General features: G+C 47.4%; 1 non-coding gene across 1 annotated transcript; it reads right to left on the reverse strand.

Moving 5' to 3' along the window:
- Positions 1 to 12058: 12058 nt before the first annotated feature.
- On the reverse strand, positions 12059 to 12133 carry Trnas-cga. The gene has a single exon. It is a non-coding gene; the product is annotated as a tRNA-Ser (tRNA).
- Between the last annotated feature and the right edge of the window lie 311 nt (positions 12134 to 12444).

Genomic DNA, 12444 nt, shown 5'->3' on the forward strand with positions numbered 1-12444 from the left:
GCCTTTCGCGGGCAAGCGCTCTACCAACTGAGCTCCCCAAGCATGACTCACGCTCCGTCCTCACAGCTTCACTTCTGCCAGTACCTCGTCCCCTACCTTCCAAGGTCCCGAGTTCGAGTCTCGGCCCGGCACACAGTTTTAATCTGCCAGAAAGTTTCATATCAGCGCACACTCCGCTGCAGAGTGAAAATCTCATTCTGGAAACATTCCCCCAGGCTGTGGCTAGGCCATGTCTCCGCAATATCCTTTCTTTCAGGAGTGCCAGTTCTGCAAGCTTCGCAGGAGAGCTTCTGTGACGTTTGGAAGGTGTAGGAGACGAGGTACTGGCGGAATTAAAGCTGTGAGGACGGGGCGTGAGTCGTGCTTGGGTAGCTCAGATGGTAGAGCACTTGCCTGCGATCCGCAAAGGTCCCGAGTTCGAGTCACTGTCCGGCACACCGTTTTAATCTGCCAGAAAGTTTCATATCAGCGCACACTCCGCTGCAGAGTGAAAATCTCATTCTGGAACGACGGAAATTTTTATGAATTACAATGTGCCACGTCACCGGGCGACAGTTTCTCGCGATTGGTTTGAAGAACATTCTGGACAATTCGAGTGAATGATTTGGCCACCCAGATCGCCTGACGTGAATCCCATCGAACATTCATGGGACATAAACGAGAGGTCAGTTCGTGCACAAAATCCAGCACCGGCAACACTTTCAATTACGGACGGCGACAGAGGCAGGTTGTACTTGATTACGTAGGATTTCCCGGCGTAATAAGTCATGAAAGTCTCTTCGGGTTTGCGGCCGGATCCTAAAATCAACTTGAGAAACCCGGGGTGTACAAAATTCCGTGTCAATGTAGGAAAGCTTACGTTGGCCGTTCTATTCGCACAGTGCATGACAGGTGTGTGGAACATTGCCGTCATACGAGGCTACAACAGCCGGAAAAATCGGCGGTAGCGGAACACTGCCTAAATGAGGGACACAAAATGAAATTTGAGGAAACTGTTGTGGTTGCCAACATTTCCTGTTTTTGGAACAGTGTCTATAAAGAGGCAATTGAAATTAGGTTGGCTAATAATTTAATCAACAGAGACAATGGGTTTCCTCTTAGCTAAACGTGGAATCCTGTATTATCTCGCATCAAAACTGAACGTTCTTCGGTGCGGCCTTGATTGCGATGTATCGTTGCCAGCAGTGTTTCATTAAGGGCGGTGCACCTCCCTGTTTTGGAAGGCAGAAACCGTGATGGGCGGCGCATGCACCGTGTACTGAACGGTGGCCTATATAGGACGTCGGTTTGCAACCTGGCGTCAGTTCTCAGCGGGACTCATCAGCAGAAGCAGCATTTTCCTGAAGATGGCGAACAGTTGGATCGCCGAAATATCGAGTTAAGTTGATTTTAGGATCCGGCAGCGAACCCGAAGAGACTTTCAGGATGGACTTGTTGAGTCCCTGCCACGTCAGGTTTCTGCGCCACGCCGGGCATAACGAGGTCAGACACGATATTAGGAGGCATCCCGTCACTTTTGCCACGTCAGTGTATCTTGTCATCAAGTGAGTAAAGCCTTTACGACAGCAGCCATCTAGTGACGGTCTGTACATCTTCCTGTGCAAAACAACAAAAATAGAAACATTAGACATCTAAACAACAGGATAGTTAACAGTGAAATACTGAAACTAAACAATTAAAATATACTCAAAAACTATTACGTGCAAGATCATTTCGGAAGTTAGATTCGGAATCTACGCAACTAATTGATGTATTACATCCCACATGGAAAATAACTGTTGAGTAGTGTTGTTATCACATTCGATTGTTCAGTTAACATTTGACTAGGCGAGAAGTCTGTACAACCCGTCATATCAATCTCATCTTGATCAACTAACATAGTTTTTCCCCCTTTTCTCTCAAACGCTGCACGAACAGCGTGGTTGCGAACGCAAACCAAGTACAGAGAAACTCTAAACTGCCAGGTGAAACGTGTAACGCTGCTCTGCTTCGCTCTGCCCACCGTTTCGGAAACCGGACGCGGTAATTGCTAGCCGCGGAGCGCCGCCAGGTCTCGTTTGCTGCGCAAACAGCCACAGAGGCGCCCGCAGCGCGGACACGGGCTCTGCGTTTACACGACCAGACGTACGCTCCGGCTGTTTGGAGGCGCATCACCAGGCTGTGAGGCAGGGGCGGGCTGGGTGGGTGGGTTTCCAGCCGACAACAGCACGGAGTGTTTCACAGGACCCTCACTGCAGGACGGGCACGTACGTACCTGTAAATAATTAAAACGGCCCTCAGTACCACTGCCCCCAAAGTGGTAGCGCTGAGTGCGGACCGTTGGCTGGACTAGGACGGTAAATGCAACGTGAGACGTAAATACACTCCTGGAAATGGAAAAAAGAACACATTGACACCGGTGTGTCAGACCCACCATACTTGCTCCGGACACTGCGAGAGGGCTGTACAAGCAATCATCACACGCACGGCACAGCGGACACATCAGGAACCGCGGTGTTGGCCGTCGAATGGCGCTAGCTGCGCAGCATTTGTGCACCGCCGCCGTCAGTGTCAGCCAGTTTGCCGTGGCATACGGAGCTCCATCGCAGTCTTTAACACTGGTAGCATGCCGCGACAGCGTGGACGTGAACCGTATGTGCAGTTGACGGACTTTGAGCGAGGGCGTATAGTGGGCATGCGGGAGGCCGGGTGGACGTACCGCCGAATTGCTCAACACGTGGGGCGTGAGGTCTCCACAGTACATCGATGTTGTCGCCAGTGGTCGGCGGAAGGTGCACGTGCCCGTCGACCTGGGACCGGACCGCAGCGACGCACGGATGCACGCCAAGACCGTAGGATCCTACGCAGTGCCGTAGGGGACCGCACCGCCACTTCCCAGCAAATTAGGGACACTGTTGCTCCTGGGGTATCGGCGAGGACCATTCGCAACCGTCTCCATGAAGCTGGGCTACGGTCCCGCACACCGTTAGGCCGTCTTCCGCTCACGCCCCAACATCGTGCAGCCCGCCTCCAGTGGTGTCGCGACAGGCGTGAATGGAGGGACGAATGGAGACGTGTCGTCTTCAGCGATGAGAGTCGCTTCTGCCTTGGTGCCAATGATGGTCGTATGCGTGTTTGGCGCCGTGCAGGTGAGCGCCACAATCAGGACTGCATACGACCGAGGCACACAGGGCCAACACCCGGCATCGTGGTGTGGGGAGCGATCTCCTACACTGGCCGTACACCACTGGTGATCGTCGAGGGGACACTGAATAGTACACGGTACATCCAAACCGTCATCGAACCCATCGTTCTACCATTCCTAGACCGGCAAGGGAACTTGCTGTTCCAACAGGACAATGCACGTCCGCATGTATCCCGTGCCACCCAACGTGCTCTAGAAGGTGTAAGTCAACTACCCTGGCCAGCAAGATCTCCGGATCTGTCCCCCATTGAGCATGTTTGGGACTGGATGAAGCGTCGTCTCACGCGGTCTGCACGTCCAGCACGAACGCTGGTCCAACTGAGGCGCCAGGTGGAAATGGCATGGCAAGCCGTTCCACAGGACTACATCCAGCATCTCTACGATCGTCTCCATGGGAGAATAACAGCCTGCGTTGCTGCGAAAGGTGGATATACACTGTACTAGTGCCGACATTGTGCATGCTCTGTTGCCTGTGTCTATGTGCCTGTGGTTCTGTCAGTGTGATCATGTGATGTATCTGACCCCAGGAATGTGTCAATAAAGTTTCCCCTTCCTGGGACAATGAATTCACGGTGTTCTTATTTCAATTTCCAGGAGTGTAGATTAGGCGCTGGAAGCCACCTCTTTTAAGTGTCCTATCCACGTGTGTGTCCGTGTGCGGTGCTCGGCTGCCGGACGTCTACTCTGACAAGGGAACTTATCCATCGCACCCCCCACAGATTTAGTTATAAGTTGGCACAGAGGATAGGCCTTGAAAAACTGAACACAGATCAATCGAGAAAACATGAAGAAGTTGTATGGAACTATGAAAAAAAATAAACAAAATATACAAACTGGGTAGTCCATGCGCAAGATAGGCAACATCAAGGTTACTGTGAGCTCAGGAGCGTCGTCGTCCCGTGGTTAGCGTGAGTTACTGAGGTCCTTGGTTCAAGTCTTCCCTCGAGTGAAAAGCTTACTTTCTTTATTTTCGCAAAGTTATGATCTGTCCATTTGTTCGTTGATGTCTCTGTTCACTGTAATAAGTTTAGTGTCTGTGTTTTGCGACCGAACCGCAAAACCGTGCGATTAGTAGACGAAAGGATGTGCCTCTCCAATGGGAACCGAAAACATTTGATCGCAAGGTCATAGGAAAACACATCTGATATATTCTATACGACACTGGTGACGGCATGTGCGTCACATGACAGGAATATGTTGTCGACCCACCTCACTTGTACACTTGGCGAATGGGTAAAAAGATTCTTCTACCTTGCCCGATTTAGTTTTTCTTGTGGATGTGATAAGCACTCCCAAAAAGTGACGAAAATAAAAAATTAAACTTTTCACTCGAGGGAAGACTTGAAGCAAGGACCTCTTATTCCGCAGCTGCTCACGCTAACCACGGGACCACGGCGCTCCTGAGTTCACATTCTCCTTGATCTTGCTTAGCTTGCGCATGAAATACTCAGTTTGTATATTTTGCTTTTTTCTTTTTTCATAGTTTCACACAACTTCTTCCTGTTTTCTCGATTGATCTGTGTTCAGTTTTTCAAGGCCTATCCACTGTGCCAACTTATAACTAAATCTGACGGGGGTGCGATGGGGATGTTCCCTTGTGAGTAGCTGCGGAACGACAGGAATATCTCGGACTACCGAGCTCTTTACACTCACTACATTGGCATTTCGTTTCAGCATCTCTCGTTACGAGTAGCATTTCACGTACGTCTGTCAAAGACCACGTATGCTCTTGGATTTCCATCACGGAAGTGTGATTAAACTACGTAAGGGGGGCGTTCAATATGTAATGAAACATGTTTTTTTTCTTCTCTCAGCTAATTTCGGTTAAGAAATGCGGAATTTGTGTGAAATATTCCCGCTTCAACCCCTCCAGTTTCACGAGGGTCCTATAGCTGTAGCTGGCGGCGCTACACGTAGCGTTCAAAATGGCGTCTGTAACGGATGCGTTCGAGGCGCCGAGCTCTCATTGGGTTTCTTTTGGCGGAAAACCAGAGCATCGTAGATATCCATAGGCACCTGGAGAATATCTACGGAGACCTGCCCGTGAACAAAGGGGCGGTGAAGCGTCTGTCATCATCGCAACACTGTCGCGCAATCACGTCCGACCTCCCACGTGCCGGCCGGCCGCACACAGCTGTGACTCCTGCAGAGTTGGAACGTGCGGACACTCTCATTCGAGGTGATCGATGCATTCAACCAAACACCTCGTTGCCCAACTGGACGCCTCTATTGGTAGTGCTGATACACTCGTCCCCCAGTTGGCGAACTCGATGGTGTGGGCCCACTGGGACCCTTTGCCGCCCAGCAGAAGACCATAAAGAGCAACTATGGATTAACGGTGCGCAGTTTTTCGCTGGCTCTCTGCTTTGTTTTATTATTGCTCGCGTAACAACTAATATATGAGATAAAATATGTTGCTATGAAAAGAGCCCCGAAATACTTTTTAGGGATACTGTGCTGTGACTTTCTTTGGATCATTAATTTTCAACAAAACAAATTATATTATGTTATTATTCTGGATCTGGCTTTCTATTAATGGAACATTTTTTTTTCGTTACTCTAACTCGCCATAAAGTTCAACATATCTTCCTTACTTTAGAGTTATTGAAAAGGTTACTGAAAATTATTTCGTTATCAATACTGATGTTACAGTACGCAATGTTTGTTCAGCATCAAACTTTTGCAGTGGATTTTTGTTAACAGTAAAACACCAATAAGTACCACGACTAATACGAGAACATGAGACTATTATCAGAGAAAAAGATGTTTTTACTATAATGTTTGCCAGACCAAAACTACGCACAACAAGATTTCTTTTATGTTATGAAGGTAAATTACCTTTTTGCACTAATAATAAGGTATCATCGGCAGCCCGCGTCCACCTGTAAAACAAATCATAAAATCTGCTGCTCTGCCCTGCAATTCCGAAAGCTGAAAGAAATAATTTTAGTTCACTATTACCTGTCCGCTTCTTTGCCGTATGATTGGTTTCATTTAATGCAGTTTGAATGCGCCGCGGCAGCGGCTCGTTCGTTCGTAGCGCAGCTCTGCACCACGAATAATATTTAAATAGCTGAAAATGTCTTAAAAGGATGGGATAAAATACCAGGGAAGCTTATTACAAATCATAATGCAAGTTTTCACTAAGTAACTCTATTCAGAACATTTAAACAGATTAAATTATTACACACCTTTACAAATCAGTACTTAATGGCGTACGTCTCTCAATCTTGAAAAAAGAATGCTACGCAAGCGTACAACGTCACAGGCTCTTCCTACTCACGTAACTCCAAGAAGACGACAGAGAAATTAATGTTCGGTCCCTACTATTTATACTTCTTGTCACATATTCTCATCTTTGTTTGATATTTAATAAGTATCGTCTGTGCCGGTTTCAGTACTCGCCGACACAGATATTATCTTTGCCGGCCAGAGTGGCCGAGCGGTTCTAGGCGCTACAGTCTGTAGCCATGCCGCCGCTACGGTCGCAGGTTCGAATCCTGCCTCGAGCATGGATGTGTGTGATGTCCTTAGTTAGGTGTAAGTAGTTCTAAGTTCTAGGGGACTGATGACCACAGCAGTTAAGTCTCATAGTGCTCAGAGCCATTGGAACCATTTAAAAAAATATCGGTACATAATTCTATACAAGAACAAAATATGTCAGTTAATGCTTTCTCTTTATTACATAAAGTTCACACAATCGTTGTCCACGCAGTTACAATCATCCAGTTCAATTATTCTTTCCTCCTTTTTTTTACCACAAAAAAATGGCTCTGAGCACTATGGGACTCAACTGCTGAGGTCATTAGTCCCCTAGAACTTAGAACTAGTTAAACCTAACTAACCTAAGGACATCACAAACATCCATGCCCGAGGGAGGATTGGAACCTGCGACCGTAGCGGTCGCGCGGTTCCAGACTGCAGCGCCTTTAACCGCACGACCACTTCGGCCGGCTTTTTTACCACATATAATATGTGTTTTGCGAAGAGACGTTACAAGTTGCTTGTGCCTTGCGAGGATGATCGTGACAATTTTTTGTCTGACATCGTCACAGATGATGAAACATGGGTTCACCACTTCGAACCGGAAGCAAAACTGCAATTCATGCAGTGGCGCCACGTCACCTCTCCTTCGAAGACAAAGGTGGAAACCTTCCTCTCAGCCAGTAAAGTCATAGCGACGGTCTTCCGAGACTCTGAAGGGGTTATTCTGTTTGATGACCTCGCTCGTGGAGCAACGATAAACTGTGAGGAGTATTGTGCTACCCTCAGGAAACTGAAGAAACGATTTCATCGTGTTCGTTGCCAAAAAAATGCTTCTCTTTCTCCAAGTCGACGCATGGCCTCGGCCTCACACAAGTGTGTGCACTGGGGAGCAGACCAGAAAGCTTCACTGCACTGTTCTTCCTCACCCACAGCACAGTCCGGATCCCGCGTCTTCCGACTTCCACCTCTTTGGTGCAATGAAGGGTGCACTCCGCGAGAAGCAGTACGTGGGTGTTGGGGAGGTTACTGACGCAGCGAGACGTCGGCTCCGATGTCGATGTCGACCGGTAGAATGGTACCACGCCGGCATACACGCCCCCCCCCCCCCCCCAATGAGGTGGCGTAAGGACGTCTCATTGAAAGGAGATGACGTTGAAAAATAGGCTTTTGTTGCTAAAAGAGTGGGAATAATATGGTGTATTGGATCCTGAATGAAACCAACCTGCTTTCAGAAAAAAATGTGTTACATTACGTACTGAACTCGCCGCATAGATTTATTTCAATAGTACCTAAGGAGTTCAGCTGTCAAAACCCTGTGCATCAAGAACTATCAATAAAGAAGAGCCATATGAAGTAGAATTTCACTTATGAACATTAAACCTAGGTCACTTCACACAATCCAAGTCTGCGTTGGATTCGGTAAATGGTCCCATATACGAGGGCTGTCCAGAAAGTAAGTTACGATCGGTCGCGAAATGGAAACGACTATGAAAATCCGATAAAGCTTTGCAAAGATGTGTTGGGCAGTGTCTCTAGTATGACTCTAGGTAGAATTATGTCGCTCTTTTCATTCCTGAGCTCTTAGTGAGCGCGTAAAGATGTTACAGAAAATAGTGTCTCCCGCCAAGTACGAGGGCCTGGTGAGAATTTTCCCCTGAAGCTATGCAACCAACATTACATAACTGTCGTGCGGTTTCTTCTTCAAGACAATTCTCAGCCTCATTCTGCAGGGGCAACGAAGATGTTCCTGCATCGTTTCAATTGGAAATGTTTGGTTACCCACAATACAGCCCGTAATTGACTCCCACTGAGTTTCATCTCTGCTCAAACGAACCGCTGGCTATGAAAACAACATTTTGGCACAGATAACGACCTTTAGGCCAGCGTAGAGAATTGGCGGAAAGCACTGGCGGCTGCCTTCTATGATGAGGGTACTGGAAAGTTGGTACAACGCTACGACGAATGTCTGAGTCAGAACGGCGACTACGTAGAGAGGTAGCTGAAAGGCGTAGCTAACGGTTACAAATGAAACATTTCTGATTTTCTCTGTGATTTTCATTTCGCGATCAATCGTAACTTACTTTCTGGACAGCCCTCGTATATTTTAAACTCATACTGACCGGTCGCATCTTCCCTCTGAATTGGTACAGGGAAACGACTGGGGACTGGGACTGGCAATTGCCTCTGACCAAGTTGTTGAAGAACAAGGAGCGGCGGACATTCACTGATCATCATATACCTTTTGAGTTCTTGTAGTCATTATCAGATACTCCGCACATGGAACAAGTCGTGTGACATTTCTGCCACAGCGAATCACATGACTGCTGGCAACTGAGTGATTACTCCGCCAGGTGACGAGTGTAATATCTCAAGGAACGGATGGCAGTTGAGCCTAGGTAAAGCTAATAAAACGAGAGACAATCTTATCCCCAAGAATTTGGTGTCCCTGAAGCTGACAAATAGATGTATCAGTTTCCAGAACTGGAAAATTGTGAGTGTGTGTCTGTGCATAGCTCTTCAGCCGAAACTGCAGGCAAATTGATGTGCTGTACTCCATTTCTGTTGCAGATCGAAGGTCAATTGAAAGGTGAAGGCGTCACTTCACATATTTGTAACTTTGCAGGTCAAGTTCCGCTGACGGCTGACTCAGCATTTTCTTTTATTGTTTTTCCGACGACGCAATGCATTTCTCCAGTGGTTTAGCGGAGGCCAAGCGGCCACACGCCGATTCTGCTATGCGACAACCACGCAATACAATTACATCACCTTAACACCGTCACGCTTTCCTACAAATAATGCACATTTTACCTTCATGGAGAGCTCTCGTTTTCTTCACTATAGGATGGGCAGTTTCGCACCAAGATCTCTCTGCTTCTTCCGGGAAATGGCGGTGGCGTTTCCCACACATCTTACTCGTTTTTCCATTGACAAGATTTAATCTTCTTCTGGATGTTGCAGTTCTTCTTATTTTCGTGTTTGTTAACAAAAAATGGAGACGAATTCCACCATATGCAGTACACCGTTTTACAGACATGTTTGAGCACATTTATGCTATTTTTACTGGCTTTATTTGTCTATTTTTAATCTCAGATTAAGCTGTCAGTTCTGTATACTGGGAGCTTCCATCTCCTACACAAACTACAGCTTCTCATGGTTTTTAATGTTATGCTTTTTTTCTCCTTGCTTGAGTCATGTTTACTCGCTAATTTCTTTTGCTGTTTTAGATACACATGCATTCTTTGTTAGACAAGGATAGAGGGAGTAAAGCTGCAGTATACGCAACTAACAGCTTCATCTGAGAAAGAAAATAGGCAAATAAACCCACTGAAGGTATCACATAAAGCAATAAAACATGGGTGAAATCAAAACGATTAAACGGTCTCTTGCATAAGGCGGATTCTCCTCTCCATTTGACAAGATTCTTAAAAGAACTGACTATGGCTGCGTTTAGCGGGTTGGTCGCGTAACTTTTTCGGCCAGGACATGAGGTGGGTGGTGGTGGTTAGTGTTTAACGTCCCGTCGACAACGAGGTCATTAGAGACGGAGCGTAAGCTCGGGTTAGAGAAGGATTGGGAAGGAAATCGGCCGTGCCCTTTCAAAGGAACCATCCCGGCATTTGCCTGAAACGATTTAGGGAAATCACGGAAAACCTAAATCAGGATGGCCGGAGACATGAGGTGGGAAGCAAGCTTGAGGGGCCACACAGAGCGAAGAACAGCTGTGCTTCTTCAGCTTCAAGAATATCCCAAATATTGAAGCTCTGTGGATATACAAGGGGAGAGGGGAGGGGAGAAGGGGGAGGGCATTTGCTTCCTCAGAACTGGAAAGAAAGACTGCTAGATAGAAGACTGTGCACAGCCAGCTTGTCAGTCTAGTTTAGACCGACATGAAATAAATAACTGTTACCGTGATTTCGTTTCTCGTTACGACTTTACTTCCTATACCTTGTTGCTCAGGCATATATCTCATCAAAAGTATGCGTATTTCCCTAGGTAAGTGGAAGTGTTTACCACATGCCATTAGAGGCACACCAGCCAGTATAAAAGTAGGTGACGAGTACTGCGTTATCAGCGTAATGGATCAGTCAGGCCTGCTCAGTGACTTCCAACGTGGGCCAGTCATTGGATCTAACCATCAAGGACATTCCAACCTCCCTAAAGCCACCAAGTCGACTGTAGGTGATGCGAATGTCAAGTTGAAACGCGAAGAAACAAACCGAGAGCAGGCGGATCTCATCTACCGACTGACAGGGACCGTCGATCACTGCGGAGGGTGGTTCCAAAAAGTCGCACGAAATCTGTGAAAGGAATCACTGTCAGCAGTGCGGTTAGTACAGTGACTGTGCGTGGCGAGTTGCGAGGTCGAGGAGCTCCTCGTAACACACACTCTTCCGTAGTCAGTATAGTCGAAACTTGAGGCGGTGTGAAAAGCGACGCCACTGGACAGTAGATTAGTGGAAATGCGTAATCTGGAGTAATGAACCTGTGGCAATCCTATAGAAGGGTTTGCGTTTGGGGAATGTCTGGAGAATTTCACCTGCTATCATTTGCAGCGCCGACAGTGAAGTACCGAGGAGGGGCTGTCACGGTATGGGGCTTCTCCCTGGACTGCGCCTACCAAAACGCGAATGCGGAAGCATGTCATCACATTTTACAGCGTTGTGTACAGAGTACAGCAGAGGAACAGTTTGGAGGGGATGACTGTATCAGGATTACAATATGCTGTGCTATTAACCAGTATCTGTGAGACAATGGACTGGTCTGACCGAGAGTCCCGAACTGAATCCAAACGAACACGTCTCGGATGAGTAAGAACGTCAACTTCGATCTAGACCCCGAACTTCCGATATCATTACCTTCTCTGTTTCCGGCTCCTGGGTAAGATATGGCTGCCATTCCTCTACAGACATTCAGACACATCATTGAATGCCTACTCAGCAGAGTTCAAGCTTTCATAAAGGCAAAGCGTGGGCGCGTAATAATGTCCACTAATAGGTGTCCGGATACCTTTGCTCAGCCAGTGTACGGTTTACAACAGCATCTAGAGAGCAGACTGCTCTCAATCAAGCACTATAACAGTTCCTTTTTGTTGATATCTAACGGTAATAAACAAATAAATAAATAAATAAATAAATAAAAGCCGCATGAGGCTTGTAACGCAGCGAATTGTTCTCACCTTGCATTGGAAGCGTAGCTTGCCGTGGAGTCGAGAGGAGAGCAGATTTTGATTCTCACGCTGGCGGAGCTGACACTGTGACTACTCGGCCGAGCGAGCCGTGTACGTGACTAAGGCTGCGTGCAACACGTTACACACAGAATCCAGAATGAGATTTTCACTCTGCAGCGGAGTGTGTGCTGATATGAAACTTCCTGTCAGATTAAAACTGTGTGCCGGACCGAGACTCGAACTCGGGACCTCTGCCTTTCGCGGGCAAGCGCTCTACCAACTGAGCTACCCAAGCATGACGCATTCTCCGTTCACACAGCCTCACTTCTGCCAGTACCTCGTCCCCTACCTTCCAAGGTCCCGAGTTCGAGTCTCGGGTCGACAGAAGCGTCCGATCCCAAGCGTCGGCTTTGACCCGTGACGTAAGGGTGTTGTCGTGTGTGACGTCATGACGGCGCGGAGTTTGGTTTGAGTGTGGCTGTCTCCAGTTCCGTTTTATCTTATTTACTTTTCTGATCTGTTCGTTCTATCTCGTGAGATTTTTTTTTAAAGACAAAAAACACTAATCAGCTACTGAAGCATCTTTATCTTCTATGGGTTGCAGGGG

This window comes from Schistocerca piceifrons, chromosome 8, assembly GCF_021461385.2.
Source record: "Schistocerca piceifrons isolate TAMUIC-IGC-003096 chromosome 8, iqSchPice1.1, whole genome shotgun sequence".
In the NCBI taxonomy this organism is placed as follows: Eukaryota; Metazoa; Arthropoda; class Insecta; order Orthoptera; family Acrididae; genus Schistocerca; species Schistocerca piceifrons.